Below are 7335 nucleotides of genomic sequence, written 5' to 3'. Positions count from 1 at the left end.
TCCCCTTCTAGCATCAGTCTGCCTCTGGGGACCAGCTTAATGAGTACACAGCACGCACTGCTGTAGATTACAGCCTGGAGTGGCTCCATTGGACACCACAAAGATAAAATATCAGTCTGTCAGTCATGAGTGAATCCTATCCATATTTGGGTGCTTGATTCAAGCCAGTGCTCAGTAAGTACTTGTAATTGGGTATATTGGTGCCTGTGCATATTTTGTTAGATATTTTGGCTCCTGTACTTGTGCTTGTAAGAGTGAGCATTGAGTGGATAGTGCTGTTGTAGACCAGAACTTTGATGTTGTGAAGAGTTGTGTGATGATATGAGTACCAGGGGTATGAGAATAGTGAAGTAAGCGTTAGGGCATCTGTTCTCTCCTCTCACTTGAATGTGTTGATTAAATACAGCAGAAGAGCCACAGGGGAATGAATGCTGACCCGTGAAAGAAAAGCAGTGGCATGTTTTTATTCGCCAGGCCTTTTTTACTAGCATAGAGCTTTTTAGAGCGACAGCTGTTTCAGGCATTAATGTTTAACTCTAGAAATAATCATTAACATCTGAATCAATGTAATAAACCCTTTGTTGATGATAGTTATTGCTTGGTTGGGTGAGCACCAAAAAAACAGGGGTTAAACACCTGCGGGTATCACATTTCTTATTGTACACTCACTATATGGGTACAAACAAAATATTTGGACTAATCTGTGACCCGCAGCTATTGTATGGATGTGTGCAGTTCCACCAGCAGCTCAACTTATTTACTTTAATGAAGGGATGACTAGATAAACTAGGTGCTGGATGGTCACTGTAAATACTCAACTTTCTCAATGAGAGCTTAGGGAATAGTAAAGCTATCACAGACTCACACACATTACAATTACAATGTATTGTTTATTAGTATTTATTCAATAAATATAAACATATATGCTCAGACATTTCATTTTTGCAGATGCTTAACCCTTTAGGCAGCCTATAGACCGCAGGTGGGCCAGAAAACAAACTTCTACCAATGAAGAGCCCCACCAGATTGTACAGAAGCCCCTGTAGTAACTGAGTTATACACCTAAGTGTGTAATAAGGAGTTTATTCCAGCACTTCTATTGGACCATTTATTATAATAAAGTCACCATTACTGTCTGACACAGGTGGAATTTAACCCATCCGTGCAGTGAACACACACACATACACACTAGTGATCAAACACACACAGTGACAGTGAACACACGTGCCCGGAGCGGTGGGAAGCCTTTACTGTGGTGCCCAGAGACCTAAAGGCCTTGCTCAAGGTCTCAGCAGTGGCAGCTTAGCAAACCCACCCATCAAAGCCACCACTGTGTCATCAATAACCCAGTGCTCTAACTGCTGACCCACCACTGCAACATGACATCCTGACTGCCATATTCAAATTATGTGAAAAATTGAAAAACAACAAAACTGGTGATAATATAGATCATATATATATAAGACGTAATTGATATATTGGGAGAGTAGAAAGGGTGAACAATACAGGGACAGTGTATCTGCCCCAGGCCATCACATCATTTTCTCCAAAGCAACGTCATCCATATGTTTGCTGTGTTGTTTCTTGCCAGGGAGCTGCTCTGTGGCTGCTGTCTGGTTATCTGCTCCATTGTTTAACAGTGTGTGTTTGCCGAAGGCCTGGCAGTCTTTATGTGTCGGCTGTGTGCTTTGAGGCTCGCTCTGTTCATTTTGCTCAGCTCTCTCCCTCTCCGAGCTGAATTTACTCAGCCGCTCTCTCATCTCCTTCAGCCTCTGCTCTACTGTGCACTGCTGAAGCTTCAACATCAACACCTGCTCCTGAGTCAGAGAGAGAGAGAGAGAGAGAGAGAGAGAGAGGGAAAGAGAGAGAGGATATAAGAAAAGACAGAGTGAGTGAATGTCAGTTTGGAGAAAGGCCAACAGAAGACATTAAATGAGTGAGAAAAAAAAATACAAAAAAAAGAGAGGGTGAGGAGAGAGTGAGAGAACAAGAGCAAGCAAAGAATCGAGTGCAAACAGAGCGAGAGAGAGAAGCTTGACGAATCATCAACACCCAGCTGACATTACAGTCCAAAAATAGCCTCATCAGCAAACCTCCTGTGAGAAAGACGTGAATAGAAGGATTCTGGGTTACTGGCTGACCCAGAGCAGGGTCACAGCTACGCACACCACACTCCAGTCAAGGTGAAACGGAGGCATATTAGAAGAATGGTAGCTGATTACCTGTAGGCCTTTGTTGAGCTGCGTCTGGCTCTGCTCCAGTGAGCTGTGTGTGTGTGTTTTGCTGTGCAGCTGAGAGCTAAGCTGCTGGTAAACCTCATTAAGGTGCTCGATTTCCTGCTCCACACAAAGCATCTAAAGCAAATACATCAGCCGCCCAGTGAGACACAGGAAGGTGGGGGGGTCATTATTACATAAAGCATGTGATTTAGTCTGTTCAGCAAGAGCCTTACCTGCACTGGGACTTTGGGGCTCTTTTGTCCAGAACCTGAAAAAATGAACAATTAAAAATATTACCTGATTGCGAAGCACATTTTAAAGGGCCAATATAACAAAAAATGCATTTCCATAATTTATATAAATAAATTAAAATAAGATAATATGATAATATGATTACCTAAAGATACATAATTGTACATAATTATTCCAAGATAATCTCGAGATATCTTGAGATAATTATCCCAAAATAAAGACAGTTTAGCCTCACCCAATAGGAAGAGAGGTCATTTACATTTACATTAACAATGTTTGAAAATCATCATGTAAAAAAATACCATTGTTTTGGGGCACTAACACCACACAGATATCATAAATATCAAGTGAACCTCACAGAAAATATATGTAAAATCATTTTAATGAGATGTGTCTCTCTACTGTATCTATAATTAGCTAGCATGTCTTACTTTCTGTGGATCTGTTTGCTGCAGGTGGCTTCAGTTCTTGGAGGAGCTGCTCCAGCTTGAAGTATTTGAACTTCTGGAGCCTATAATCAGTGAAGAAGATGAGCATATGCACAATTATTCATGTATTCAAGCATTCTATTAAAAAACATATTGCTGTTAGACCCACCTTGTTGTTGTACAGAGACTCTAGACCATCTATTGATGCATGATTTATGTTTGCCATCCTCTATCCCTCCATCGATGGTCAGTTATGACCACATAGTGGGTGGTGGACCAGTTTGTACTAGCATCACACACCCACTACCATGGTAGTGTTACTTTTGTGCCTGGCCACAGACACAGTCTATAATTCTACACTTATACTGTTCAATTACAAGCACTGATAAGTGGTTCACCTATGGGGTAGGTGTTTCTAATAAAGTGGACAATGAGTTAGTATATATGCAAATAGTGTTAAGAACAAACCTTTCTGCCAGTAGAGTCGGGGTGAATTGAGTTTCAGTAGGAACTTTAACACTGAGGAAGTCCTCCACTAACGTTCCAAATGTGAGCTGTGAGCCCTCTTCGTCTATCTGAAACCAAACATCTGGAATTTGTATCTCTGCAAGGTTTTCAGGTAAGTTTACAATGTGCACAGATACAGCTAATGCGCATACCTTTGCCATCTCTTGCTCCTGAGTAAAGGAAAGATGGAATAACTGCATGCTCAGGGCAGATATAGCCAGGTGGAGGGCTTTGATGAAGTCTTGAGGAGCAGAGCCTGGAAACATTGCATTAGCTTTGAAGACAAGTCAGCAATGAGTTTCCTAATACAGATTAATTTCACTAGAGCTGCATCAACCTACAGCAAAGGCCTCCAGCCCTCCTCCTGGGGAACTGTTTTCATGCAGGTTTCAACTTCAACCCAAATCTAGCACACTCCATTCAGGCTGTCAAGAACTTCTGAGAGCAGTAATTAGGTAATCAGTTGGATCTGGTGGGGCCGATTAGGGTTGGATTCAACGTCTGCAGGAAGGTAGCTTTCCAGGAGCAGGGTGGAAGGCCACTGACCTACAGTATATCATTGTATACTGTTGTAATAAGACCTTATTTGTATCTCTTGTATCCTTCAGGGGCTCCATAAAGGGTCTTTTTTTTTATTCAAAGCAATTACTTGTGATTCGTGGAATTCTATTTACCTGAACTAATGTAAGCCATAGCATGTAAAAGAATGGAGATGAACTGGCCAGCGTTTTGAAGTTTGCTCTCTAGGATGTACAGGATTTGGTTTGATGCATCATAGTAAAACTCCTTGTTACAGTAGGCCAGCAGAGAATCGGTGTGTGTGACTGGGAGCGATTTAGCCAGCAGCAGCATAACAGCAGGGAAGGTGCAGGCTCTGTTCAGCAGCCTCACAACATGGCAACCAAACAGGAAGACTGCAAAGCTCCGTGGAGAGAGGTTGTCAAGGGCAACGGGGATCAGGTGCGCTTGCTGCCTCTCTGCTGTGTCCTCAGAAAATGCTGGAGGGGAAAAGAGCAGACACACATCACAGAGCTTTAGGTTCACCACAACTATTAGTATGAATATATCAGGTGAGATAAACCGGAAATTCAAAAAAACATGTTGTATAATACAACAGTCTCAATAGATGGGTGGTCTTTAATTAAAGTGGATCTACAGTGCTGTGAAAAGTATTTGTCCACTCCTAATGTCTTCTATTTTTTAATATTTGTCATTATTAAATGTTTTAGATCATCCAACTCATTAAATATAAGGACAAGGCAACATGAGTAAACACACAATATAGCTTTTAAATGATCATTCTAATAATTGAAGATAAAGATTTGTTCAAAGCCCATATCACCTGTGCTAAAAAGTCTGGTTTTGCTGCAGCATCTCAATGGGACTCAAGTCAGGATTTAGACTTAGCCACTTAAAACCTTAATTGTGTTTCTTTTGAGCCATTCAGTGGTGGACTTGTTTGTATGCTTTGGATCATTGCCCTGCTGCATAACCCAATTGCGCTTGAGCTTTAGGTCATGAATTGATGGATGGACATTCCCCTTTCTTTCTAATGGAGAACAGAATTCATGATTCCATCAATTATGACAAGTTGTCCAGGACCATCATACTACCATGTTGGTTTAATGTTCTCATGATATAATGTGTCCTTAGACTTATGCCAGATGTAGCAATACCCATGTCTTCAAAAAGTTCTGTGTGCAAATGTGAGGTGAGCATTTCTGCACTTTTTGGAGCAAATATTTTGTCAAAGCACTGTATTAGATAAGTGACCAGTGAATGATTATACGGAAAAGATCAGAGATATGCCCATATGACTCTAGCAACATTCCCAGCTATGCTCAGGGGCATACTTATGGGTTCTTCTTCTGCTTGGGACCTGTCACTGAGTGCTTGCAGAGACTGCTGAATGTCCTGTAGAGTTTTGGTGAGTGGGGTCAGGGCCACAAGCCTGGCCAGGTCGTCCTCGCTCATACAGGGAGCTGTGCTTGACTGAGGCACTGAGACACATCCAACAAACACAACACAAATCACATATAGTCAGCAAACTAAGATAAATGCAGGATGCAGGACAATTAGATGTACATGTTGTCCCCTACCTGGATCAGCAGAAGCTGCCTCTGTGTCAGGCCTTGCTTTCAGTTCACTCATATTAGCTGACGAAATCTACGGCAGATCATTGACATATGCTGGTTTGCACACATTATTTAGAAAGGTCTGTTGAACAAAAGTGAACAATGCTGCTGAATGGGTCACCTGAGTGTATCCTGTGTGGAGTTCACTGTCTCTGGTGTCTCTGTGGCTGCTGGTCACTGTGCTGTCTTGCTGCTGATAGACCTCTCCATTCAACCTGCACAGCACTGCCTCCAAAGATCTGTGCACTGCATCCATCAGGCCCATCCACGGCTCCACTGCCATAGTTAGTTTTTATACAATGTCATGCTGTGCCATCATGCAATTTTTTTGACATAATGTGAATCATTTCCTGATAAATGGACCAATAGAAACGTTTCAAAATGAATTGGAATAAAATCTTTTTTGATTGATGTCCATCAAAAGTTGAGAAGGTTTCTTCCTTCTCCTGTAAAATGTTTGGGATACAAGGTATTTGGTTGACAGAGATGATACACAGTATTTTACATTAGTTTTTCTTGTAAATGTAGGACATTTTGTTTTCAAAAACCACCTTGAAAGGATTCTTGTTTATCCTGCGCATTACTGGCTATAATCTTCTTCCACTGGATCAGCTTTGAAGGCTCCATATTCTCCAAGGCGTCCTAAAGAAGCACCAAGCTGTTAAAAAGCAATTCCATTAACAATGATAGCATGATGCAATTAGTTTCAGATGGCACTGAGGAATGAATCTCAGGCGCCTCGTCTCTCACCCGCAGAGCATCGGTCTGCTGACACATATTCCTGTAGAACTCCTGCGTGTCTTTGCGATGCTTTGCCAGCTGCGATGCCAGGTGTAAATTCTGGTCCTCTAATTTGTCGTATAGAGTTTTTACATTGAACTCTTCCAGCTCAAACAGTGCACTCTTGTATCCTTCAGTGTTGGTTTTATTTAAGACATATTAGAAAGAAGAAAGACTTTATCAGTGAGTGTACACTTCTATCCAGCTAAACCAGTGACAAGTTTGGACCCACTTGATTTAATGTTTGGTGTTTTCCAATATATAAAGGCATCAAAAGAATTATGTTTAAATGCTTATTTTGTAAAAGAAAAATACATAGCAATTTGGATGCTAATGGATTAGTTTATTTCCAAGAAAAATCTACTTTGAAGAATCTGAAGTATATCTGGTTAGTGGTGTTAAATTGTTTTCTCATTTTCTCCCCAATTTAACCATTACCCTTCATAATGCTACCAGTACTGGAAGAGTGAAGGCTAGTATGTACTGCCGCTAATACAATATTATTGGAAATCTAAACTCTGAGTAGAAGACTGGAAGACTGAAGAAGAACACTAACTGCTACTTGTAATATCAGCTTATATCATGCACAACCTGGGTAGCATTACGCTGAGTGATGAGGGAGGGGAAGTCCATCCTACTCACCCAGATAGAGCAGAAATAGGTATTTTAAATAATAAAATATAGTAATAATAATAAATGAGATATAGTTTAACATAAGATTTGTTGAACTTTTGTAACATTCCCAAATTATTTTCATGTGTTTTGCTATTATTCTGAAAAGTGGGAAATAGTAAAACTAATAAAAAAAGGGTAAACCTGTTCATATTGATGTTTTTATTATATTTACAGCAGATGTAAATACTGTAAGTGAAAAACTAAATACAATAAATATGCAGTTATATGATGAAATGTGATTGTCACTTTTTAAACATAACATATTAGAATATATATATATATTTATAATACCTCAAACCATTATTTTTAGAATCATCTACACCTCTATTCAATATTCAC

General features: G+C 40.3%; 1 long non-coding RNA gene across 1 annotated transcript; it reads right to left on the bottom strand.

The window, feature by feature from the left end:
* Window positions 1-932: 932 nt before the first annotated feature.
* Window positions 933-3141, bottom strand: LOC140565400 (uncharacterized). Its single transcript, XR_011980588.1, has 5 exons — window positions 3069-3141; window positions 2903-2982; window positions 2453-2487; window positions 2223-2354; window positions 933-1817 (listed from the first exon to the last, which is right to left on the bottom strand). It is a non-coding gene; the product is annotated as an uncharacterized lncRNA (long non-coding RNA).
* Between the last annotated feature and the right edge of the window lie 4194 nt (window positions 3142-7335).

The sequence above is a fragment of the Salminus brasiliensis genome, chromosome 11, assembly GCF_030463535.1.
Source record: "Salminus brasiliensis chromosome 11, fSalBra1.hap2, whole genome shotgun sequence".
Classification (NCBI taxonomy): domain Eukaryota; kingdom Metazoa; phylum Chordata; class Actinopteri; order Characiformes; family Bryconidae; genus Salminus; species Salminus brasiliensis.
The sequence above is the reverse complement of the archived record's forward strand: the minus strand, read 5'-3'. Positions and strand labels throughout refer to the sequence as shown.